Raw genomic sequence first — 27261 nt, 5'->3', positions numbered from 1 at the left:
TATCTGGTTGGTAACTTTTAAGACTTATGCTTTGTTGTTAATACTGATAAGCAAGTAAGATTTACGTATATACACAGAATGTAGTATATCTATATGGTATGGTTGCATAGGCATTTCTGTCAATCAATCTAGCTGTCATCTAGTTAGCTATTAAATAAAAGGAATGAATCCTCAAATTTCTTGGTTGCATTAATGTAAGTATATCTAAAATAAAATTATTTTTCTTCCCAGAAAAAAAATTAAAATTCAATGAATATTTATTAAACATCCACCTAATACAGAGCAATATAGTAAACAAGCCTAAAAAGGAAACAAACCTGAAAGCATGATCCATGGCTGTGAAGTACCTATAATATGGTGATAAATACAGAATAGCTAGAATCCATGGCAGAAATTGGTGAGTGTCACAACACAGGAAAAAGAAAAGCACTGTACTAATAATAATACTTGAAGTTTTGTAGGTATTAGAATCTCTGGGACCTTTTTACTATGGAGATTCAGAGTCACCTTCTAGAATTTAAAGTTTTAATAAAAACTTCAATGTAGCAACATGCTTGCAACTGTTTGGGGAGGAGGCCACGCCCACCTGCTGGCCCGTGAGGCCTCCTCCCCCGCCCTTATGAGCGCAAGCGGCCCCAGCTGCACTTGCAGCAGGGCCCCAGCAACCTCGTGGGTGAGGTGCGGGCTCCTGGGGGTGACACTCTATGCCAGACCAGCACTTCAGCCCGCACTTCAGCCGGCAAGACCTGCACTTGGACCGGGAAGATGCCACCGGTATCTTGTCCCACAAGGCAAAGAGAGGCCTTAACCATCCTGGAAGGCAGAGCTGGTATTGGCACCAAGGTGTCTACAAGGCAAAGAGAGGCAAGCAAGGAAACATCACTAAAGAAAAATAAAGAAGTTGTTCATTCCCAGTCCACCTCCGATTCTTTCCCGTGGTCTCCTTGCTGCAGGCGGCAACACCTTAAGGATCATACTTTGAGAAACATCTCAATAGATGGAAATATTTCTGGCTAAGGTCGACAAGAAAAAAAATCATGAGACACCTAAGAGATTTTTCTGACTTTTGAAAGAATTTTGGATTGACAGGTGATTAAGTGTGTGATGGTTAATTTTAGGTGTTGACTTGACTAAGGAATTCCTAGAGATCTGGTAGAGCATTACTTCAAGGTGTGTCTATTAACTGTATTTTCAGAAGAGATTGGCATGTGAGATGGGAAATCTGCCTTCAATGTGGATAGATACTGTCCAATCAGTTGGGAATCCCGATAGGACAAACAAGGCTGAGAAGAAGTCCTGTCATCTCTCTCTCTCCTGAAGCTGAGACTCTTGGTTCCTGCCCTTGGACATCAGAACTCTGGGTTCTCTGACCTTTGGTTCTAGGAGTTATACCAGCTGCCTATTAAGTTCTCAGGCCTTTGGTCTCAGACTGAGAATCACACTATTGGTTTTTCTGGTTCAGAGGCTTTTGGACTTGGATTGATCCACTCCATCATCACCCCAAGGTCTCCAATTTTCAGATGGTCTATTGTGGGACTTCCCAGCCTCCACTATCACATAAACCAAGTATCCTAATAAATTCCCTTTTATCCATCTATGTGCCATATTGATTTGTTTCTCTGGAGAAGCCTGACTAATACAGAAGAGGGACAGTCCAGAAGTGCATTGAAGAATTATGCCCAGAGTTTGACTTTGAAACAGATAGGCACTGGCAGTTGAACTTGGGAAAAAACCTTTTTGTGGATTATGAATTTGGAGAATCAAAGTAGGACTCTAAAGTAACCAATGGAACATAGCTAATCTTTCGAAAACAAACAAAAAATAGAAGGGATGAGAAAGTTTAAGAAAAATGGAACCTTGTGGACTATGCATGAAACAACAATTTAATAAAAATATTTTGAGTGAGTCCTTTCTTATCAAAGTGTATATTATTAAGGAACAGGATAGGGAATGTAAGCACAAATAACGGAGAGGAGAGCAGACCTCCACAGCCTTTTATTAACTTGTGGAGTCAATCAGTTAGGCATTGGAGGGGCTCATTTTTGGGGTGAAAAATGGTTATCAGTTACAGAAGGGGTCTGTGGTTTATAGGTCACAATGAGGGTGAATTAATCACTGGAGACTTAAGCAGAATGTGTCCCTTTGAGCAGTCAGGAAAAAAGTTGTAAAAGTCCAAAACTCATTGTTACTGGGAAGGGATGAAAATCCAAAGCTCAGCTGGAGCTCAGTTTATCTTCTTCCTCTGGGACCAGTTATTACCCAAAGATCACTGTTTGCTTTCTCCCTCCAGGATTTACTGGGGAAGAATGAAAGTCCAGAGTGCAGTGCTCAGTATTTCCTCTCTTCAGGAGCCATTGCCACTGTGAAGAGATGAATGTTTGCCTTCTCCCCTTTCCCTCCTCCCAGGTTATACCACTGTCCTCCTTTCTTCCTGGGGCTTGTCATTTTCCATATCATTCAAGGAACATCTCACTGTCCTTGCTTCAATGTTTGTGAGATGGAGATGATACCTTTCCTAAGGTGACCTGTCTTTGTTGTGGGGAGAACAGGATTTTCTTGGCCTGGTAGTCTGTCAGGGAAGAGTGCTCACTTACCAATCTTGCCTTCTATAAAGGTGATGGACCATACTGGATTTGTTTCTGCCCTAAGAGAAAGCATAAAACCTATGTTATAGGATTGAATAGATGAAACAAGTTAACATTTGCGAATCACTTCTAACAATGCTCATTAGATATTTAAGTGTTACTTAAGTGTGAGGTAAACAATAATGGAACCAGGCAAAGCTAGGCAAAATGAAATAAAACAAAACAACATCCTCTTGGTTTCTTTCTTTAAGAATCATTTTTCAAACCCATCTTTTTGATTCTGATGCTTTGGAAGTTCTCTTGCTACAGTATTTCTGAAACCTGGTCATGTTAAGTCTGTGAGTTTATAAGGAAGGGGAGTTCAGTTTTCGTTTGATACCTACAACACTTCATAATTCCTCTTTATTGTTTCAGAGATAAAGGTGTTATTGATCCTTTTTCCATGCAGATCCATAAATGCCCCTTAGCATCTGCCCTGGATATTTTGCATTTATCCCTACAGATCCACTTTCAATTCTCCTGATACTTTCCTGTGTCACTGCAGCTGTCCTTTATCCATTACATCACCTAGGCTTCTTGTCCTCTGGGTTAGGGATAAGAATTCACCCCACTGAATGTCCTCAGAAGAGGAGAGATTATGTGAGTCAAAGAGAATATGACACAAATTTCTAGGAGGAAGAGAAAAGACTGTTAAATGCCATTGCTTTCTATTGGATACATTTCGGGAGCTAGTTCTTCTCAGCTTTCCTTTCATCTCTCCTAACTTACATTCTGTTGTTATAGTATAAGAACCCTGAGACTGTCTCAAACCAAGAAGGCTAGCCACTTTTCAAAGATGCAACAGAACTGAAGGTGATTGCTGAGAGACAGAGAAATAAAAGAACACATCTTGGGCCAACTTTCCTCCCTTTCTTTGATGCTGTATCTACATCCAAGGGGAAAGCTTAGTATATATTAAAGAGAGATAAATTTGAGGTACCTACCTCATTTTATCATTGCTATACATAATGATCACTGACAGATGCCACTAATTAATATGGCACTATTTTTCACTAAGCTATATATAATCAGAATTTTTCTTAATCTAGCATTCCAAAAGACTACCCCTTATCTATCAGAATTGGTATTCAAGATAAAATTTATTTTTCATATATTCTAAGGATAGAGGGACAACAGAGCTACGTAAGTCAACCAAGGTGCTAATACCAATGATGAGAATCAGAGCCATGTCCCATTTCCCTAATGTGACAATTGAACTCCCGAGAAACACTCAGGCAAGTGTAGAAAGTAAGTTTTACTTAAAGAATAGAATGGAAACATACTTCTCCTGAGGGAAAAGAGATCCAGAACTCATATCCATGGGAGGGGGTGAATTTTGTCTTCTTATAGTTTCTAGTTCTCTTACTTCTCACACACCCTTCTATCCCTAGGGGGCAATCCAGGGGTACCTCTTCCCATTTTCCATTGTCTGCCCAGAAAATTTGGAAGAGAGTGTCAGAAAATACTCATTAACATTTCCCTGCTGGGAGGAACAATCCCCTGGAGGCAGATGACTTTGCCACAGGTGAGGGGAGGGGGATGTGTCTGAAGGTATTAGCATTCCACCTTCCCAACCTCATCATCTACCTACACTATCTTTCTATCTTTTGCTCTTGCTTCAGTACTATTTAGCTCACCAGGGAAGGAGAGAAGGTATATGAATTTAGAGAAACAAACTTAAAAATTAATGCAATTTTCCTTTTCTGTTTTGGGAAAATATTGGGTTATGTTAAACAGCCTAAACAGTAATTTTGGAGCTTTGAATATGCTAATACTATGCATTGCTCATCTTCAACAGATGAGAAAAGTCTATAGCTTGAATTAATCAGGTTTATTTTGGTTCTAAGAAAGGGGACTCCAGCTGGAATGAGTTTAAGGGGGAACAACTACAACAAAAAAATTCAATTTGTCACACCAAATTACAGAAATACACGGCAAAGTTAAAAAGTTGTTCAAATTAAAAATGGAGTGAAGGAAAAGAAAATGGTAAGCCTTTCTCCATGTCTTATTTCTGCTGCTCTCTTTTTATCCATTTCATTCTTTATTTCTCAGACTGTCTTTTTCACTGCGGCATGGTACATTCCACTAACGTTTAAGGGTTTTATCAATAAAGAAAATCTGACCCTTTTATTTATTTTTTTGTTTTCAATTAAAACAATAAAAGCTTGAAAGCATATAATGAACTTTGCTTGAAATATTTTCCTTGGGAATAGGACCCTATGACTGGTTAGTTCCCAGATCCATATGGTTAGAAATGAAGAGCTCAAAAATGAATGCACAAACATACAAACAAAACAAAATGCTTTTGAAAATGGCCAATAATACTGGACAAAAAAATATAATAATCACTATGAAGTGTTTTCACACCTATTTGATTACTGGAATACCACTGTGCAGAATATTTCAAAAGGACATCAGAGCTGCAAAATATTCTGTAGAAAATACTGGTTTACTTTAAAGATGTCTCGGGCCATATGAGTTCTAGACAAATGAGGTACTCAAAATTCTGGCCACATTCAACAAAGCTATCATCAGCCAGACAGTGCAGTAGTTTTTGTACTTCCTTAAACAAAACTCCTTCCCTGTCTAGTCCTTTTGCTTCTTTATAATTTTTTTTTATTGATAATCATTTTCTTTCCATTCTTCTCACCTATAGTCTATCTAAACGTTCAGCAGTGATCAAGTACATTTCATTCTGGGAAGCATTTCTCAAGATCCCTTACATTTCTAAACTTTCATACAACTTGTTATTTTATAATTATTTGGTCAAATTACATGCTATCTAAATTATATCTGTTTGCATGTGTCTCTATGGGTGCCAAGATATGTGTGTATGTGTGTGTACGTGTATGTGTGTGTGTGCTGTTGGCTACACACAAGAATGTAGGGCATATGATTTAGTCAACAAATTCTATAATAGATCATAGAGAAGAAACAGGAGTCATTAGAAGAAAGGACTGGAGAATTAAACATAACCTTCAACTTGTTCCAACTATGGAAAAGCTATAACACCAGCTATTATTGGTGAGAATAGGTTGTTTTGACCAAACCAACCAAAATAAACTAACCCAAATCAGATCAACCAAACCAAAACTATATTCTATGATAAAAGATATGTCATGGTTGGAAAAAAAAAATTTTTTTTCTTCCCAATTAGTTATTTCTGCCTTTCTTTTCAAGAAGTTTGCACATCTATTCCCTGAACAGTGCTTTCTCTAAATTGTGTGCATTGTTTTCCATTGGTACTTCCAAGATGAGGATCAAATCAAAACTCTGCCAATGAATACAATAAGTACTATTCAATATTTAAAGAATATATCAGTTAGTAATTAGATTTGAGTAAATTGGAGCTTAACTTGCTGTTATTTGAATTAAGCCAAGAGGTAAGCAGTCCTGGTGAGTAGTGAGCATTTCATACAAGAAGGGTTCCTTTTCCCTCTGTTCTACGATTGCTTGCATAAGTTCCATTTTCATGGTACAAGTTGACTTTTAAGCAGCCAGGTTAAGGGAAGAATCAAAGTAGATGATAAGGAAAGGCTATGTATCATTTATTTATTCTTATTCAACTTTTAATTGGCAAGTAAAAATTGTGTATGATGTACAACTTGATATTTTGATGTTTGTGTACATCATGGAGTGGCAAAGTCAAACTAGTTAACATTTTTCTTTGCGTTTTCTTGAAAGCTGTTATCAAACAATTCTATTTTAGTTCTCTCTGGTCAGAATTCAATCCTAGAACTTCATGGTTCTCTGTTAAGGAAGACTGGAAGAGCAGATACTGGGACTAACAACTATCACTGTCTAACTAGAAATAAATCATTAAGCATTTAACATTTATGCTTTTAAAAACTTCAAATAGTTATTGAGAGAGTGTATATTCAATAAAGTGATAATAACATGAGTTTTATATTCTCATAAGACAGAAAAAATCACTAAAAACACAGAAACATGACCATTGCCAGCCAAAACATTTATTCCTGAGCATTTGCCCAATGGACAGTTATTAGGCTCAGTTTTTGCCTTTAGTGAACCAGGAAATGGCATAAGCTAAGTGCTCAGTGAAGGTCTGGAGAGGATTTCTGGAGTCCAGGATGAAGCTATCCTGCCCTCATTACTTCCCATTTGGGTAAAACTGGAGAGTTGTGTAATGTCTCTGAGCTTCCCTTTCCTTACATCAAAATGGAACACAGTGTTAGAGTTGATGTGAAGAATGAATGAATTAATATTTTCAAAGTATGTGTAATATGCCTGGCACTGGAGAAAGATCATAAGTGTCTGTTGTTACCTATAGTCATTATTGGTATTCTAATTACTGGACTTTCAGAGAGAATGCCATGGATAAAGTCAGCTTTCAGGAGGGGAAATTAGAGAGGATAATAGAAATAACTAAGCACTTAAATTGAAAAAAACAAACAGCTACTGCATTCCGCTGACACAGTTATTCCTGGTATGTTATTAGCAGATGAGTCATCAATTTCTGCATATTGTGTTACTGATAAGTTTAAGATTCTTCACAACTTAAGATAAAATGACTGTATTCTCAGGAACACATGGCACAACTATGATTGCAATTGAGTATCAATTGTATTAAACCAAATCTCAAAAAAATAATAGATGAGTAGTCACCTGAGGAGAAAAACAAAAACAAACCAGAAAACAAACAAACAAACAACAACAACAACAACAACACACAGTGAATAAGAAGATTTCAGAACTGTCTAGGGAAAAGGAAAACTCAATTTAGCAGACATGATTGGGTTTTTTGAGAAGGTAGTATTCCCTGTTTGAGTTATGGGAGAAATTTTCTGTCATTATTTGTCTCACTTTACTTTGTCGCCATCATCCAAACTAATTTGCTTTCCTAAATTCCTATGCCAATCAGGGATTTTCTTGATAAGGGACTGCTCATTTGCACAAATAATTGTCAAAGTCAATTCACTGCTCCCCAATTATTCTTTGAACAAATCTGTTTCTTCATCTTCACAGTTGAGGTTAGTTGCCAGATCAAGGTTGGTTTACCCGGGGTATAGTACACAGGGAGAAACCACCAGATGGCTGCTTCTGGTGACATCTCCACCTTCAAATCACTCACTTCAAATTCCAAAGTTTCATTTCCAGAGTTTCTGATGACAACTTTACAACCATGTGTATTTTTTTTAATGTCACACATTTGAAGAAACAATGATAGTTATTTAGAAAACAGCAGAACACAGAAAGATATGGCATTTATAAATAAACTAATAGACACAGGACAAAATATCCAATTCTGATATTAGAAACAACTTGGGTCAGTGGATGACCAGCTAGATTGAATGTTATGTTGTCATATCTGAGACAGTAGTTCTACTATTGTCATATTCTATATAATTCAAATTCATATAAAAGTTCAGTAAGTATTTTAATAATTTCTTGTCATCAGTATTCTGATTAAAGTTATCATCTTCAAATATTTGGGTTGGTAATGAATTCAGTGTATTATAGGAAATGTGAGAGGAATGGAAAGACCCCTCCAGTTCCTTCAATATCTGTACTCTTCTCCACTAACACGCAATTTAGGCTGTTATCTCCTTGCTAAAGTTCCTCCCAGCATCAGGATATTGTTATTAGAACCTTAAAGTATTTTTCCTCTTATCATTTCTCACATGAAAGGATATTCAATTCAGAAAAGTGATTTTTATTTCTTTTTTTTTAAATGAGAATATTTACCTATGTTGGGTCTTTACAATAAATTTGTATTTATTTATCATTATGTATAATATTTCTCTTAAAGAATTCTTCCTTCCCTTCTTAAAACAATTGTATGACATTTATATCAAAAATAGATGAATTTAATTGAGTTTTGAGAATCAGACTTTAGAACATGATGTGAATAAATGAGAACATCTCTAGGTAGTAATTTCTAAGTTGAATTACAGTTCTGAAGGTTGAAAAATGGCAGCTGATATAAATTCAGCATCTGAGCAATAGAGAAGAGAAAAGCATAAACAAATGCAAAACCAATTCCAGAAGTGAGAGAAAACAGTGTAGATATGAAAGAGGTTGTAAAAATTTGTCATAAATTGTAGGAATCTGCAAATCATAGATTAAAGAAGTGTAAATTTTCAGATACCTATGACTATCACTTATGCTGAAATATAACTCAAAAACTTATAGATGTTGCTGCCAATTCTGAAAGTATTCTGTTTTATCCTTGTGTGGACGGGAGCAGAAAGAATATAGCTGTGTAAAGATGGAGCATCTTATGAAGCAGACATGAAATTTTCTCTGATAAAAGTCTATGATTTTCTGAAATTGAGCATTACTGTTCTTTTCTACTGTTGCAAACTTGCCTAAGCCCTTTGGTGAATTCAGCAAATGTCAGGGATATTTGGTAAATATTCAGTCTCTGGGGTTGAGAGGTAGGTGGGAACTATATTTTCCTTCTCTGATATCCTTAGTACCAGGTGGTAGGTGTCAAAGACAGCAAATAGTACTTACTGTACAAATATTTAATAGCGTGCATTCACAAATCGGTCATACAGCCTATTCAGTAACTCAGACAAATGCTTCTGTGTTAGCTTTTCTCACTGCTTGTTTCATGAAGACGTGAGTGTAAGGTGACCTCATGAATTCTTTGAGGATAAATCTGGCGGAACTTATAGTGAAGGAAAGTATAAGTTTCATATGAGTTGGATGTAAGAATGTATCAGTTTGCAATTACTATAGTAATACTACATAATAGAAATTTCAATTACATAAAAAAACCTAAAAAGTAAATAAATATTTAGTTCATGTTTCAGAAGGTTGGTAGGTTAGGATGACAGTTCTGGCTGCTGTGTCTTAGGCTTGGCTGCGTGTTTCTGCTTTAAGCTGCAGCTCCTCCTGGTCAGGACTTCTTACTATGGTTTCATCTGAGGCCCAGGCAAATGAAGAAGCAGTTCCCTGGGAGAAACTCAACTTATCAGCACAGGGGAGACAGAAGAAGACACACCTAATTACACAAGCTATTTAAAAACTTTTGGATATTCACTTATACAGATATTTTATTGATTAAAACAAATCATATGACCAAATCAGTCATGAAGGGACAGATAAATGTGTTCCACCTTTGAAGTAAGAAACAATCAAATCAGGTGGCAAAGGATGTGGACACAGAGATAGGTGAAAAGCTTGAGGAATGACATAAGCTACTACCAGGACCAACAAGGTTATAGGAACCTAGTCTTAGAAAAATGAGATCTGTTAATATTCCTAACCAAATCCTTTTCCTGATTATTACTATTTTATCAATGAAAAGATTTCTTCTAAACCTATTTTTCTAATAAACATAATCTATGGTGTAGATTTCCATAATGACATCTGAAATGCTACTGCATATAGGATTGATTCCTGATTAAGATACTTTAAGTGTTGAAAAAATAACCTTAGTGTAGAAATGTATATCACATCATCATCAAGTAGACTGACATATTTTTTAAAGTATGTGACTGTACATGCAATACAAAAACCACTAGACAATTTAAATTTTATTTTTGCAGTACTGAAGATCGAGCCCAGGTCTTGGAACATGTTGAACAACTGCTATACCACTGAGCTACACCTCCAACCCTGCTTCTAAACTTTTAATGAAGCAATACATACTGACTTTTGTAGGGCAATCTCACCTTTTTTCTGTGAAATCAGTCTCTGTGGTTTTAAATTATATATGCTGGGATGAAGAGAACTTCAGGTTTATCAAATAACTTGGATTGAGGAGAATTCTGGCCCCAGCTCACTGTTACTTGAAATTTCTCTTTGTAGTTTTTTTTCTTACCTCACTTAGTTTTGGATACTTGATGTCCATTTTTTGAATTGTAACCACCCATTATCATTTACAGTAAATTTGCAAACTGTTAAACTATTTTTAAAGCCAATGGTAATGTCAAAGTTACATAAAATTTCTCTAATAAGCAATTTTCTCTGGAGGAAAACAGAATTAAGATTTCAGCTAGTTAGCCTGAGATGGAAAAGGTGAAGAGAGCGACTTCTCAGGAATGAGTGGCAACTCTTAACTGCAATCATCAGGAAAGAGAAATCTAAGTTGAAACAATATTCATGAGAAAATTGATCTCCTAATGTTTCCCAAAGCTGGTAGGGGAGGCCAAGTAGGCGGGTCATGCAAGGGAAGTTAATTGCCTACTGAGGTTTACAACAAAAGGATAAACCAGAGGGAAATCATTGGTTTGGAATCCAAATATATATCTTCAGATTGGAAATTAATGAATAATGAAGTCAAATGCAGAAAGAAAAAGAACTTTACTAGTGAAATACACTAAAATGAGAGCAAAGACTTGAGATGTTCCTCAATATAAGAAAGCTATGCCATTAAGTTATAAACCTATTTGTTTACTAGCAAGATTTCTGGTAACTAAACTGATCTACTGCTATTTTAGCAACAAAGATTATGGGCAGGGTTATTAGAATTTATGGAATGAATGTAGGTATGGCAACATATCAGGATTTCTAAGTGAGGAGTCTAAATATCATTAATAAAGAAACATGTTGTAATTCTGAACAGAGGGAAAATAACAAATAAATTTAAAGAAAAAATTTGCTTGCATTTTTAATAGCATTTTGACAAGGGGTCTTTCATCTTTGAAAAAATACTAACATTATTTTGGTTCTAAAAAGGAAAAAAAAGATTTTTTTGAAAGTTAAAAAATTTTGTTTATGAAACAAAATAAGTTTTGAAAAATTTATTATAATAATGAAAAAGTCATTATTTTCCTGTCATTACAAGATCAATATGTTTAAAATAATACAATTTACAGGTTTGTGTTTGTGGGTGCTGGAGGGATAATGGGAAATCTCTGTACTCTTTGCTGTGTTTTGTTCTGACCCTAAAACTGTCCCCCAAAATGTGAATGTTTGTGTATGTTTATATTACATATACATGTATTTATATATTATTTATAATTAGGAACTTCAAGATCATCTAGTTAAATCCCCTCATACACATAAGGACTTTGTGTATAGTCAAAATTTCTAATTAAAAATTAGATGTTTGGTCTCTTAGTCAAGTGCTGCTGAGCTTCAAAATCTCTATAATATTTTGATCAGAAAATGACTTACTATAGCTATTAAGTGAAAAAAAAAATCTTAACTAATTGTAAATTGTTAAGTATTTTAGTTAATATCCCCTGGAATAAAAATGAAATTTCAATTAACTTTTAACACTAAAGACCAATAAAAAGATAGCATTTTATACTGAAACATAGAACACCATTAACTTATTACAAAGTAAATGGTAATTTAAATGCTACTACTAAGAAAAATAACAGGAATAAAAACTAAGTTACATATTTTAAAACTTCAGGGAAACAACAAAGTGAGCTAAAATAATAAGAGTGAGAAAATTACATGACAAATCATTAAATTTAATTGAAAGACAACAGCCTATCTAAATACATTCTAAGGTTACTTCTCAGAAAGCAGAATCAACAATAAAGCTGATATAGTGACCAGATTTAAAATTAACAAGAAAAAACATTTAAAGGTTTAGGAATAAATGTGGAAATATATTCATATGTAGAAATGATCAAAACAAATCATAAACATTTATCAAACAATAAAAATGTAAACATCTAGAGATAACAATTTTGAAATAAAATGCAAATATTCCAGAATTGGAATATTGTAAACAAATTGGCAATTAAATTTATATATGTTCTTATCAATATGAAGATAAAATTGAAGATAAAAATTGATATTTTATACCTGAATATTAAATAACTTAAAAAATAGAAAGTTTCTATGCTTTCAAAGTGTTCTAAACTATAAAAAGATTAAAAATTTCATAATTCCTATTATAAACTAATCTAAGCTTAATATCAAAATGCTTGAGATAGAAAAAAAAAACTGTAGCACAATAAATAATATCATATATTGACATATTGGGCCTCAGGATCTTTAGAATTTCCCAGGAGGTTCTTTTCCTAAGAACTTGTATAGGTGACATTTCCCATTGTTTAGATCTTTGCTGGAATTTCATTTTTCATTACAATAGCCTCAGTGTATGCCTATCTCAGTTTTTTAATCTACTTTTCTTCATGGCATTAATTACTAACTGAAATTACATTGGTTATTTAGTTGTTTCTTTTTTACTGGTTTTTACTGGCTATCATAAGCAGGCGACAAGAGGAAAAGGTTATGTATTAACTTTCAGTAAAATTTGCAACAAAATTATAAAGCTCTTGGTGCAAAAGGACACAGGACACTGAACAAATCAGGTTTAATAAATAAATAAATTTCCTCCTTTGCTTTTGCCTTTGCTTTCCTGCAATGAACTCTTCTTGGTTGTGATACAATCAAATTCCATCACATCATTAGCCTATATTTGTTAATAAATACAGCAATTTTTTTATTACTTAGAATCTTTGCATCTAAATTCACATGGGGTGATTTAAATGTCATGGGAAAATTTCTAAAGTGACAAAATTATCAGAATTAAACCAAAATATTTAAGTGGGGAAAACCCTTTTAACATTCTATAACACAGTAAAATAACCATAGTCTACACCGATTTAGTATAAATTTCAAAATAACTTGGGGGGAATAAGAATGAGACCATCTGGATCTAGACTTTTCTTTGTAGAATGGTTTTCAATTACTAATTGAGTATATTTACTATATGGTTGTTCAATTTTCTTTTTTTCAATTGAATTCTAATGGTTAATTGCATTTCTCTAATATTCATAATTATTTTTGAAATGCAATATTGTTAATTTGATACATATATACAATGGGTAATGACAAATCAGTGTTACTAACTTTTCCATCTCTTCAAATATTATTTTTATGTTTTGCCTATTTCACTAGAACATTTATTCAAAACATTCTTTAATATTCTTTTAAATATTTATAACATATAGTGATGTTTCTTCCTTTATATCTGATTTAGGTCATTTTTATATTTTCTCTTATTTTCTTAGTTGGCTTAAGTATTTGTTGATATTATTGATATATTTTAATAAAATGGCTTCTGGTTTCATGATTTTTTTTCCCCTATGTTTTCTGTTTTCTAGTTCATTTATCTCCCTTTAGTCTTTACTATTTCCTTCTTTTTTGTTTCTTTGGGTTCAGCTGGATTTTGGAGAGAGGATATGTTGATCTATTCACTCCAATAAGTCAGCAGTGAATCTGTAGTTTTACAAACAGAGATGTGTCATTCCATACCTCATTAATCAGTCTCTACAGGTGCTTCTGTTGAGTATTTATAAAATCCCTTCCATAAATTTGATGTTCATCATGATCTACATCTAATTCTCATAGTTTGCAGGCTTATGAACTTGATTAGGTCTGTATTCAGAAGCAAATATGTTCAGAGAGCTAACATATGATAATTAAACTTAAAGGACTATAGAACTGCTAAAAATGTCAGATATAGATACATATATATGTTACATATGTAAAATTTATCTGTAAAAGTATATGTTCATATATATATAAAATCTATATGTATATGTATATCTATCTAGCTATCTATCTGTATATAACATTTTTGGTGGTTTTTATAACCACCAAAAAAATATACATACACACATACATATGTAGCATCATTTATATCATATATACAAATGATAAGTAATACAATTGCCTAGTGAATTTCAATTTTAAGTTGCTTAGCAACCTTTCTTCTGAAGGCAAATTTACAAGTGAAGTCAAATTGTAATGGAAAAGTTGTTTGGCATGAATAGTCAATTAGGACTGAGAAAGCACAGTAATTATTTACTGGATGATTTGATTAAGTCATGAGAACCTAGAATCTCCTTCTCTTGAAGACTACACTTGGCACAGGAGATTTACACATCCAAGACATCAGTTGCTTTTCAGTGGCTGTACCAGCAGCATGTTGATAGTTCTTTATCTTTTGTTGCATTTCTTCTAGATTTTTTCAGATCTTTAACAGGATTCATTCAGAGGCAGAATTCGTTTTAAATAGATGAACTAATTTGTATATATACAATCTTTTCACAACTATACATTTATACATCTTAACGTAGACTCTGTGTGGACTTTTATTATTAAGTGGATAAACACTATTAAACAATATTAAGATCAGGGTAAAGAATGTGTTCACTGATCTGTTACATCATTCAAGATAAAATTGAGTTGAATGTAGCAAACTTTTCCAACATTGTCTGGATAAGGAACAGAACAATTTTGAACTTACATTTTATATCTAACAAAAATCTTAAATTATGATAAATTTTGGTAAAATATTCAAACTTTAAATATTCCAAATTTAGAATGAATAAATAAATATATCGCAGTAGGAAAGAGAAAATAGTGTTTCCCTCCCTAAAATGTATATGAGATTAAAAAATGGCAACTTAAAAATTTCAGACCAATATCTCTGATGAATATAGATGCAAAAATTCTTAAAAAACATTCTGGTGAATCACATACAAAAACATATTTAAAAGATAGTGCACCATGATCAAGAGGGGTTCATCTCAGGAATGCAAGGTTGATTCAACATATGGAAATCAATAAATATAATTCATCACATCAATAGACTTAAGGACAAGAAGCCCATGATTATCTCAGTAAATGCAGAAAAGTCATTTGACAAACTACAACATCCCTTCATGTTCAAAACAGTAGAAAAACTAGGGATAGTAGGAACATACCTCAACATTGTAAAAGCTAGCTAAACCCAAGGCCAACATCATTCTAAATGGAGAAAAATTGAAAGCATTCCCTTTAAAAACTGGAAAAAGAGAGGATACTTTTTCATCACCTTAGGTGATGGAAAAGAATCTCCCATATTATTGGATAGGCAGGGATAATATTGTCAAAGTGGTCACACTACAAAAGGATTTTACAGATTTAATGCAATTCCTATTAAGATTTCAATGATGTTCTTCATACAAATAGAAAAAGTGATCATGAAATTCATTTGGAAAAATAGGAGAATCAGAACAGTGAGAAAAGTGAAGCAGGAGACATCATAATACAAGACTTTATACTACAGAGCTAAGTAACAAAAATGGCTTGGTATTGGCACCAAAACACACATGAAGACCAATGGTACAGAATAGAAGACACGGAGACAAATACAGACAAGCAGTTATCTCACACTAGACAAAGACACTATAAATATACATTGGAGAAAAGATAGCTTCTTCAACCAATGGTGTTTTATAACCTATTTCTGGTACGTGTTTTTACGTTTTCATATAGAGTGGATATCTATAGGTACAGACTACTTGCCTTGAGGGCATCTCTTGTATTTGCAATTTTGGTTATACAAATTTGGGGTCACAAATAAGTAATGCAGGGATGAACTGTGAGTGCATATGTGTTTTTAGGCCTTCACAGAGGGTTTTTTTTTTAAATGGATGTGTTTATGTATGAATTAAAAAATAAATTAATAAAGAAAAATGCAAAGTGTGTGTACATATATGTCATATCTCTCAATCTTTCATCTGTCTATGTAGTCATGTGCTACTTTATGACAGGGATAATTCTGAGAAATGTGATATATATCATATATCACATGAACCACGATGAACAAAGTGATGAAAGATTAAGTGAAGCACAAGAGAAAATGGTTCCAACAAGAGATAGAGATGCAATAAACATAAGAGGTTTAGACTGCTGCTGCTATAAGAGGGCAGAGTGTTTTCAGTTCCATTAAAATATTTTGGGACCATCACAATATAATCTACGATCTACCCAAATGTCTTTACTATACATGACTGTGTGTGTGTGTGTGTGTGTGTGTGTGTGAAAAACTAACATCTAAAAAAAAAGTAATAGCAACAACTGAGCAGCCATAGTCCCTTTTCTCCATACTAAAACTGAAATCTACACCGGTAACAATAACTTTGCATCTTAACATATTTTTAGAACTACAGAAAAAAGTATTTTTATGTGCTTAAGTCTCTGTAAAAATAGTGGAAAATCAAAGATTAACTCATAGAGCTATAAAGGAGAAAACAAAGAGGGGACAGAGTTGTAGTTGAATTGGTTAGGTCACAAATCATCATGGTAGTATTGCACACATCCATATGAATCTCTTTACTTAATAAAGCCCTTATATTTGTCTTTACTGTCTGTCTGTTTTATTGAAAGTGATCTGAATTTTGGGGGTAACCAGCACCATCTTTACTTTACCTTGCATTGTTAGACCCAAGAATGCTCTCGGAGCACACAGGGTGCCCAGTTACATCTGCAGATTCTGCTGTGATTCGAGAAGACAAAATCATTGCATTTACACCACGAAGTACAGTTAACACTGATTTTTTTTTTTAAAGCAAGAAATTGTTAAACGCAGTAGAATTCAATGTGTTCTTTAGTAATAATTACTTTATTGTAGTAAAATGTCTACAATAAGGCTGTTTTCATATAGTTCCATATTTATTTAGACCAGATTTCCACTAGCAAGACATGCTTGCATTGATTGAATTATGAGGCTCCAGAGAGAGCAATCCCACCTCCATAATTCCCACCCAGGTTTATCCATTGTGACCCTAGCAGTATTTCACACAGCTTGATTGTTGCTAAGTAACAAATAGGGGATGGAGGTTAAGCTTCTAGAATCACTTACATGTTAATTATAAGCCAGTAACATTGGAATAATGCAAGTTTTTATGATGAAGTGTATTATATACATTGTCACAGTATGGTTTATGCCCTCCCCCCCATCTATAAGAGAAAGACCCTTGTGCTACTTGACTTAGGGAAATGACATTTCATTAACATTTGAAGGTACCAAGGGAGTAGGTTTTAAAAGAAACAATTAGGTGTTTTATAGCTATCTTTCCCTTTTTCAAAGGTTTTCTTCCCTAATTGCTATTGACTTTGCATTCTTTGAACTATTGAAGCTAACAATAATGTAAGTAGGTGTTAAGTTTCCTAGTTAAGAATTTACTGAAGTGTTTTGATGATTGCATGATTGGCAAAGAGTTTAGATCTATGGGAATTAAATGCCTTTAAATGCAAAGAAATTAAAGACTCATTTTTGCTCCCCATACTTAGAGATCTTTATCAGAGTTTAATTTTCCCAGCAGGAAAAGCAATATTCTGAAATCATAGAGCATCTCCATCCACTTCTCTCAGAGGTCTTACACTTCTATTTACAGTCACTCTCCTGTGCAAAGTTATGTTGCTTCATAACTTTATTTCTAAATGGAAATTCTGGGTCATGTATTAGCTTAAGCAAATATACTTTTCTCGGTCTTGTGGTAGCATGCCAATATTTTGCCAGTAAAACAGACTGTATAAAACCAGAAATGGTGTCTGCAATGAGCTGCTGAAAGTCTTGTTCATTTAAACTAGAAAAGACTAGTAGACCATTGATCTTGCATTACAGGCTTACATCAGCAAAACCTGGATGTGAATGATTTCAGCAGATATTATGACCTATAGCCTAAACCATAGAAGATACGTGCTGCATTAAAAATGTGGTCATCTTTTACATGTATAAATTTTTTTGGGGAAATATGCATAGTAAAATGGAAAAAAATCTGGACTATAAATTCAGATATAGAGGAGTCAAATTTCAAACTCTGGCTCTTCATACCTGCATAACAGTAGCACAGTCTCACTGCTTCTTTCTCTTAATTTATTCACATATAAAAAGAGAGATAATAATAACCCAATCGAAGGGGTCATTGCATGATGACAACAGAGGTACTTTTTCTGAATGAAATTAATCTGTGTGTGAGATGAATATCAAATGGACAGTGACCAATCACTGATAGACACTGAAAGAAACAATATGATTGATCACACACCTGTGTATCTATTAGTTATGTAGATTTATGGACTGAAAGAAATGTCTGTGTTTGGAAGGAAGCATGACAGTTGACATGATGCAAACTATGGCTTGAAAAGATGAACAAGTAGGCTGTGTTAGCACCCCAGGAGGGATTGTTATTTGTGGCAGTGAACAAATAACATAGTTACAAGCTGGGATAGAAAAGAGAGTAGGGTAATTGTTGAAGTACTGGGACTTGAGATGAAACTTTGAAAATGTTAGAACTCAGACAAGCAGAGAAAAGGCATGTGCAGACTTTACATCAGGGGAATGACGTAAGTCAGAAGTAACGAAAATCTGTCACTGTCTCCAGAGTAGACCCCTGGCATCTGTCCTCTCTTCCTGAGCTCAGGAGCAGTCCCAGAATGACCCTCAACAGCTGTATTCAAAGCCATAACCCACTTTCTACTAGAGATCACATTATTTTACTGTTAATATTTAAGCACATATTTATATAACAATTTTTAGAGCATATATGTTGTAAATCATTTTTCATTTGTCACTTACTTTTTAACATTATGGGGTTTAATTTGAGTGTTGGTTTTCCTCATGTTTAAGATTCCAACCACTGAAAAATTTTATGTTAAATGTATCACTGACTTCTTTATTATGTCTAACTCTTAGATTAGCCTTTAAAATAATTTTAAGACAGAGACTTTACAGAACTTTATATCTGATTTTGACTATTAATTTATTTGGAATTTTTTTCTGTAAGAGATTGAAATAGATTCATTCATGTCCCTCTAACCAAGGATTTGCCAATTGAACCAGTAACTTTTTTTTTTTTTTTTTGCAGTTTTTGTGGATTTTTTATTGAAATTGTATTAACTTTAAAGTTCAATTTGGGGTTAATTACTGCTTTTAAAATGACATCTTTTTATCTCTGAACATGATGTCTGTCAACATTGATAACATCCTTCAGTACAGTAGGTTTACTTTCTTTTTTTTATTATTGTAAACAAATGGGATACATGTTTCTCTGTACATGAAGTCAAAGCATACCATTTGTGTAATCATAAATTTACATAGGGTAATGTTGTTTGATTCATTGTTTCTTTTTTCCCTCCCCCCACCCCTCCCACCCCTCTTTTCCCTCTATACAGTCCTTCCTTCCTCCATTCTTACCACCCTCCTTAACCCTAACCCTAAACCTAACCCTAACCCTAATGCTAACCCCTCCCACCCCCCATTATATGTCCTCATCCGCTTATCAGTGAGATCATTTGTCCTTTAGTTTTTTGAGATTGGCTTATCTCACTTAGCATGATATTCTCCAATTTCATCCATTTGCCTGCAAATGCCATAATTTTATCATTCTTTATGGCGGAATAATATTCCATTGTATATATGTGCCACAGTTTCTTTATCCATTCATCAATTGAAGGACATCTAGGTTGGTTCCACAATCTGGCTATGGTAACTTTAATTGACCTGAAAATGCTGTATTTATTATTCCCATAATTATTTAAAATTTAATTCCACATTGGTATGCCCTGGTGACTGGGAAACTAAGGTCCTTTATTCAGAAACATATATGCAAAAATTCTTAATACAGCATTAGCAAATTGAATCAACATTGTTTCATAATAATTTTGTAGTACAACCACTTCTTTAATAGGAAAGCAATAATACTTTAATTTTATAAAATCTATTGATAAACTGCTTATATGTACATCTATTGTATGTTTTTATTTAGTTTATTATACATATACACATACATATATACATAGTTCTATAGTAGGTAGTATGTAGTATGTAGTATAGTTATGTACATTTGTGGACTGAAAGAAACATCTATGTTTGGAAGGAAGAATGACAGTTGACATGATGCAAACTATGGCTTGAAACGATGAACAAGTAGGCTGTGTTAGCACCCCAGGAGGGATTGCTACTTGTTATTGCTCATTACAAATCACTCCAAATCATAGTGACCCAAAACAGCAACCAGTAATTATTGCTCTGAGTTTCGGTGTAAACTCAGCAGTGCTCCTGTTCTAGACCAGGCATGACTGACTGGTAAGACTCCCTCATGTCTCTTATTTAGCAGTTGAGAACCTTTGCTTATACAACAGGTAATTAACTGTTTGCTAGCTCAGGCAGAGTCCATCATATGTCCGCCCGGCAAGACTTGCTCACATCATGATGATCAGGTTCTGATAGGAAATCCAGAAGAGAGAAAGTTATTTTGAGCCCTAGATTTGGAATTGAAAAGTACTGCTTTTGTCACATTCTGTTGGACAAAGTAAAACACAATGTCAGCAGAACTTCAAAGGATAGAGGAATAGACCTCGCCCCTTATTGCCAGGAGCTACAAAGGTGCATGTAGCAATGTGTTTCTACAGAGAAAGGTGGAGAGTTATTGAGATTGTTATCTGTCACTGTATTAATAAAATAAAGGATAAGATAATAATAGTATTATATCAACAAACTCCCGTCATGGTTTGGATCTGAAATATCCCCACAAAGGCTACATGCCAAAAGCTTGATTTCCAACTGATGGTGTTGTTGGGAGGTGACAAAAATGTTAGGAGGTAGGGCCTCATTGGAGAAAGTAGGTCACTGGAGGTGTGTCCTGTAAGTGCACATTGGGACCCTTGCCTTTGTTCTTTCTCTCAGCTTCCAGGCTGCAGAAGGTGAGAAGCCTTCCTTTAACACCCTTCCTCCATGATGTTTATGCCTCACCATAGATCTAGAAACAATGGAGTCACTTGATCATGGACTAAAACTTCTGAAACTGTGAGCCAAAATGAATCTTTCCTTCTCTAAATTGTTTTTCTGAGGTATTTTGCCATAGCAACTGAAGGCTGACTAAAACACATGCTGAGAGTTCATGACACTCAACAAACATAATAAAAACTTCATATAAAAGAGAATAGAGTGATACTTCTTAAATTTGGTAAAGAATGTCTTTACAGTTCTAAAGATGTCACCTTCAGTCAGTAAAAACTGTAATCAACATCTGTATTAGTTTCCTAGGAATGTCACAAACCAGGTGCAAACCAGGTGCCAAAACAACAGAAATTCATTATTGCTCAGTGCTGGAATTAAGGTGTCAGCAGATTGGTGACTATGGTGGTCACTGAAGGAGAATTTGTTATGTGCGTCTCCTCTGGTTTCTAGTGTTTGCTGGTCATTTTTTGCATCAAATGACCGAATCACTCCAGTGTATGTCTTTACACAGTGTTTCCCCAATCTCTCTCCTTATGTTCCTTTCACCTTTTCTAATGAAACACCAGTCATATTAGATCCAGGGTCCACTGGACTACAATCGCAACCTAAATAGTCACAACTTCAACCTTATTCCCAAATAATGCCACATTCTCAGGTGCTGGGAAGGACATACATTTTTGTGATTGCCATTCAAATAAGTGCTATTTTACTGTGGTGGGGCTTAAGTAAATATTATCCTGAATATTCTATTTCTCTGAATAATTTTAAATAACTTTAGGTGAAATTAAAAAATGATATAAAGCTAGGTGTGGCAGAACAAGTCAGTAATCCCAGTGCTTGGGATACTGAGGTCGGAGAATCACAATTTCAAAGCCAGCCTAAGCAACTAAGTGAGACCCTGTCTCAAAATAAAATATAAAAAGGGCTAGGGATGTGGTTCTGTGGTTAAGTACCTCTAGGTACAATCCCTGGTACTCCCTCCAAAAATGATATAAAGATACACAGAAAGAAGGTGATGTATCCCTATTAATAACTGAAAGGGCTGTCTACGAGCAAAACTCAATTCAGTTACAAACCATTAGGAATAATATGACATTGAATAGAATAGCTGAATTCTAGGAAAAATGCTGATACAAGACCAGTTATAAATTACTTGATATAATTCTAATATTTTCATAGCAAGAAAACATAAAATAACTTGTATTAATTATTTTGTAACATGTATAAGTACTTCAAAACACATGAACTTAGTAAATATTAATAATTTTCATGTTTTATTGAAAGTTTTAAATATATAAAAGTATTTAGGTAAATTATTAGTTTTCCCTGATTATAACAAAATATCTGAGCAAATCAATTTATAAAGAGAAAATGATTATTTTAGCTTACTGTTTTGGAAGTTCCAGTTCATGATCAGTTGGCCCTGTTCATTTGGACCTGTAGTTAGGCAGCACATCATGGCCAGAGCTCATGGCAAAAGAAAACTGCTCCCCTCATGCCAGGAAGCAAAATGAAGGAGAAAGAAGGGACTGAGATTGCACAAAGGCCTTTGAAAGCAAGGAACTTTCAAATGACTTAAGGAACTCTGACTAGGACCCACCTCTTAAAGGGCTCAATACATCCTAGTAGTGTCACTGCAGGGACCAAAGCTTTCACACTTGAGCCTTCAAGAGTCATTCAACATTTGAACTACAGCATTAATTTTGTATAATTTAAAAATAACCAAATGCAAGGGGGAAAATGACACTATTTTCACAGAAGTAACAAAACAAAAAAAATAAGAAGTGATGGGTCAAATATGAGAAGACATGTAAGATTGCAAAAGATAAAAGTCCTCTATAAACAGTGTGAAAGAACGTTTTCTGGATAGAAGGTGTAACATAGTAAGAATGCTAAATACACTCATGTTAATATGCAACACTAACTTTAGTGTCCATTTATCAGATTTGTAAGAAAAGTCAAAAAATTCTGAAAACAAGAAATTTACTTGGAACCTATTTCCACTGTATTTCTTGACTCTCTCCTCTAAAAAATGATAACACCAACAATAATAACTAAAAATAGCAACAACTGCCTGACAGGGACTTAGCTAGTTAATTCAGGGATTAAGCTAGTTCCTACATGCAAAAAGTAGAAATGTTCATCAATCCCTAGTGTGCACACATACACACACACACACACACACACACACACACACACTCACCTAAATATTCAATGAATGTTAACTGTAAATATCATTCTGTATTTGAGAGAATATATTTCAACTGTTGTTCACAAGTATTACAAAATACCTTCAATGACTTTATGATAATAGTTTGTATTATATTGAGGTTAAAGAAATAAGGTTCTGATTTAGGAAAAGGTAGATCAATGGAATGAAGGAACAAGCTCAGAATCAGGAGTGAGGATTTGTGGAAGTTTGGGAATGACTTCTGTGGTACTTGAAATTAGTAGGAAGTATTTGTTCTTCAACAGACAGAGGTAATGGGCTATTTATTTTGATGAACATAAATTAAGATCTTTTAATTCATAATGGTAAATATTTTAATATTACAAGACAAAAAGCTAGTAAGAATGTGCATATTTATTAGTAAGATGATTGTGTATTTAATAGTGAATCATTTTCAGTCACTATACCTATAATTCATAAGAGAAATGATTGATGGATTTGACTTTTCAAAACATTCAAGAAAGCTTTACAGAGAAAAACATTAAAAATGAAAAAGGTAAATGACAACAAACAGGAAAATTGTTGAAACACATATAACAGATTGGCTTCCTTTACATCAGTAAGTAAAAGACACGCAGTCTAATAGAAAAAAGATGAAAGACATTGAATTGGTAATTCATAGAAGAAAATCAAATGACCAATAATGATCAGCTTCAATAATGTTCAAACTCACTGTAAGTCAAATAAATTGAATGGAAATATTTTTGAACTATTGACTTGATAAAACTTGAAAGAATGATATTATTTATGTTAATAAAGGTATTAGAAACCAATATTCTCAGATACATAAAAGACTAATACCACAGTGGTTAAAAGCTGTTCCTTTGAAACTAGATTGCCTGGGTTCAAATCTCTGTTATACCACTTACTGGAAAACCAAGCAAAAGTTATTGAACCTTTCTTGACTCTCTCCTCTAAAAAATGGTAATTACAACAATAATAACTAAAATGGCAACAACTGCCTGACAGGGAATTAGCTAGTTAATTCAGGGGTTAAGCTAGTTTATACATGCAAAAAGTAGAAATGTTCATCAACCCCTAGTGCACGCGCGCGCACATACACACACACACACACACACACACACACACACACTCACCTAAATATTCAATGAATGTTAGCTGTAAATATCATTCTGTATTTGAGAGAATATATGGTAAAATACTTTGGGAGAACAATTTGTGTGTGTGTATGTGAGTGCATACAAACACAATACTCATTTGAATATACATTAGATAATGTACTAATAAAAATAACTACAATGTAAGTATAAATAAAAAGTGCATATTTTGGGGTAAATTGGGCAACTGAAAGTCTGTTATGATATCATTTTAGTAAAAAATGGTGAGAAATCTTATCTTTTTATGTGCATATATGTAGAGAAGTGTCTGATCAAAATATTTTCATAAACATATAGCACAATATTGGCAGATTACATACTGAATCTCTCCCAGTTCAAATCAGAATTCCAAGGAAGATTTTGAGGGAACTATATCTATTTTCCCAACTCCTAGCCAAGAGCTAAGACTTGGAAGGGGCAAATGTTCTTATTGGCCAAGTATTCAGGCCTACATAGAGAATGGGAGAAACTCATAGTTGAATGGAAAAGAATAATTCCTCAAAATTGTAGAAGCTGTTGCCAGAAAAATGCTTATCAAAAAAAAAAAAAAAGATAGAAAGAAAAGTGAAAAAGATAGAAAAATGATAGCTATCACACTTCTTATTATTTTTACACCTTTTCATAGATACATGATTTTTTTCCTGGAAAGTTGTATGTGTGTGGCTTATTGGCAAGTTTTGAAGTTGATTAGTAACTGACTTTATTTGAATTAATTATTTTGATTTTTTTAACTGATAATAATTGAAATGGCACTTTGGAAAAGGAGCTAGCTGAGTAAATGTAAGTCAATAGCAGAGTGATTATTTTTTAAACAATTATTTTGCTCAGTTAAATCACATCAAAATTTAGCATGACAAAGTGACTTTTGGGACATTTTCTATCCCCAGGTTATTCGTTTATAACATAATATCATATATTATTTTAATATAATATTTTATCATAAGAAAGTAACATTTTTATAAGCCTTTCTTCTACTTTGATTTTTCCTGAAAAGCCTAGATATAAACAAGGAAAAATAAATTGACTTAGGTATAGTTAAATTTGTTAATGATTATGTTGCCATGAACCAAGGGTCTATAAACTACTGCCCTCAGTTCAGATACAGCCAGTTTTGTTTTTCCTTTTTGTGCACAGGCTTTTATTAACATATACTCCCAGGTATTGATATATTTATGTACGTATTATCTATGGCTGCTTTTGTGCTACTCAGGCAGTTGAATAGATGACAGAGACCTTAAGGTTTTCAGAGCCTAAATGAATATTTAGCACTACACAGAGAAGTCGGCTGACTTAACATCTTACACACTTAACCCCAAACAGCCAGTAACTTAAACAGTTTCCCTGTCTTCTGCAGAGGTCTCTGGGAGTGTGTGTTCTAGTAATTATACTTTTTTCTTTTGAAATGATAACTTTTCAATCAGTTTATAGTTATGTAAAAGTATATCTTATTTTCTTCATATGGAAGCTTTTAAAAACAACTCAATTTCTTGCTACTAATTCTGTTTTTTTTTTTTTTTTTCTTTGTGCTTTAAGGACACATAATGCCTAAAGTTACCTCAATTAATTTCAATCATATACATTGACTTTATTTAAGTTTATTATTATTTGTGAAGCAATGAGCTGTCTTTAAAACCAAGAGTAAATTATGGAATGGAAATGGCATTAAACAAGTGATAAAAGTAGCACAAACTGCTTATTTACTTGTGGAAATATTTTAAGGCACTATCTTGAGAAAGTTTTACTCCTGGCATAGAATTTTCAGACATTTGGTCACATTTAATTCCCACAAATACATGAGATATATAAATAGTACTATTTCAATTTTATAGATAAAATAGCCTAGAGAAGTTAATTTCATTCAAAGTCATATAACTAGTACAGTAAAGAAAAAGAAATTAACTGCACACTTTTGATTTTGATAGATTTCTACTCCCCTAGCCTACATATTTTGCCCCACTTTTGTTGGTCTATCATCTGTCTATTGTCTATTTATTTACATGATGTCTTACTGTGTTGCCCAAAGGAGAAAAACTAGACAACATAAAATGTTTTCCTTACGCTTCATTTATTTCACTGTATAATGTAGATCACCTTGAACATTGAAAGGCACTGCTTTAAACTCAGTAATAGTTTTGAATAAATTATCACTCCATTATTTGGCAAGAAACTACATTTAGTTGTGGGATGGGTTGGTGACTGTAATGGTGAATCTCATGGTGTAAGTTCATTGATCTTCATGTCTAGCTGATGCTACCTGCTATTTTGCTGTCCACATTTCTTCAGCCTTCTTTTTTTATTATTTTTATTTAGCTTTTAATTTTTTACAGACTGCATTTTGATTCGTTGTACACAAATGGGGTACATAATTTCGTTTCTATGGTTGTACGCAATGTAGATTCATACCATTCGTGTAATCATACATGTACATAGGGTAATGATATCTGTCTCATTCCTCCATTTTTCATACCCCCCTCCTTGAACAAAACACCCTTTTCTTTATTGGAAAGCACTCGATTTTTAAAACTTGTTCTTTTTAGATATACATGACAGTAAAATACTTTATTTTGACATATTATACCTGCATTGAGTATAACTTATTCTAATCAAGTTCCCATTCAATGTTTTTATGGTGGAATACTCTTTTGGAGTTGACTCCAGCTCCATACTCCAGATCATGTGACCTGGATGTGGCTGATGGATCCTCATATCCCCCTGCACCTAGTAATGAGTTCAGGAATGTGAACTTAGGGAATGGTTAGGAAGATGATATTGTTTTCCAATTGAGATTCTTGGTTAAAAAACAAAATTATTCAACTTGAAGGGGATAAGGGACCA

The 27261-nt window shown here is 33.8% G+C and overlaps 1 pseudogene; it reads right to left on the bottom strand.

Annotated features, from left to right (window-relative positions):
* Positions 1-617: 617 nt before the first annotated feature.
* LOC124979135 (elongation factor 1-alpha 1-like) overlaps positions 618-27261 on the bottom strand; it is a 48252-nt pseudogene continuing 21608 nt past the window's right edge.

This window comes from Sciurus carolinensis, chromosome 1 (assembly GCF_902686445.1).
Source record: "Sciurus carolinensis chromosome 1, mSciCar1.2, whole genome shotgun sequence".
Classification (NCBI taxonomy): domain Eukaryota; kingdom Metazoa; phylum Chordata; class Mammalia; order Rodentia; family Sciuridae; genus Sciurus; species Sciurus carolinensis.
Note: the sequence above shows the minus strand (reverse complement) of the source record. Positions and strands in the feature narration are given on the sequence as shown.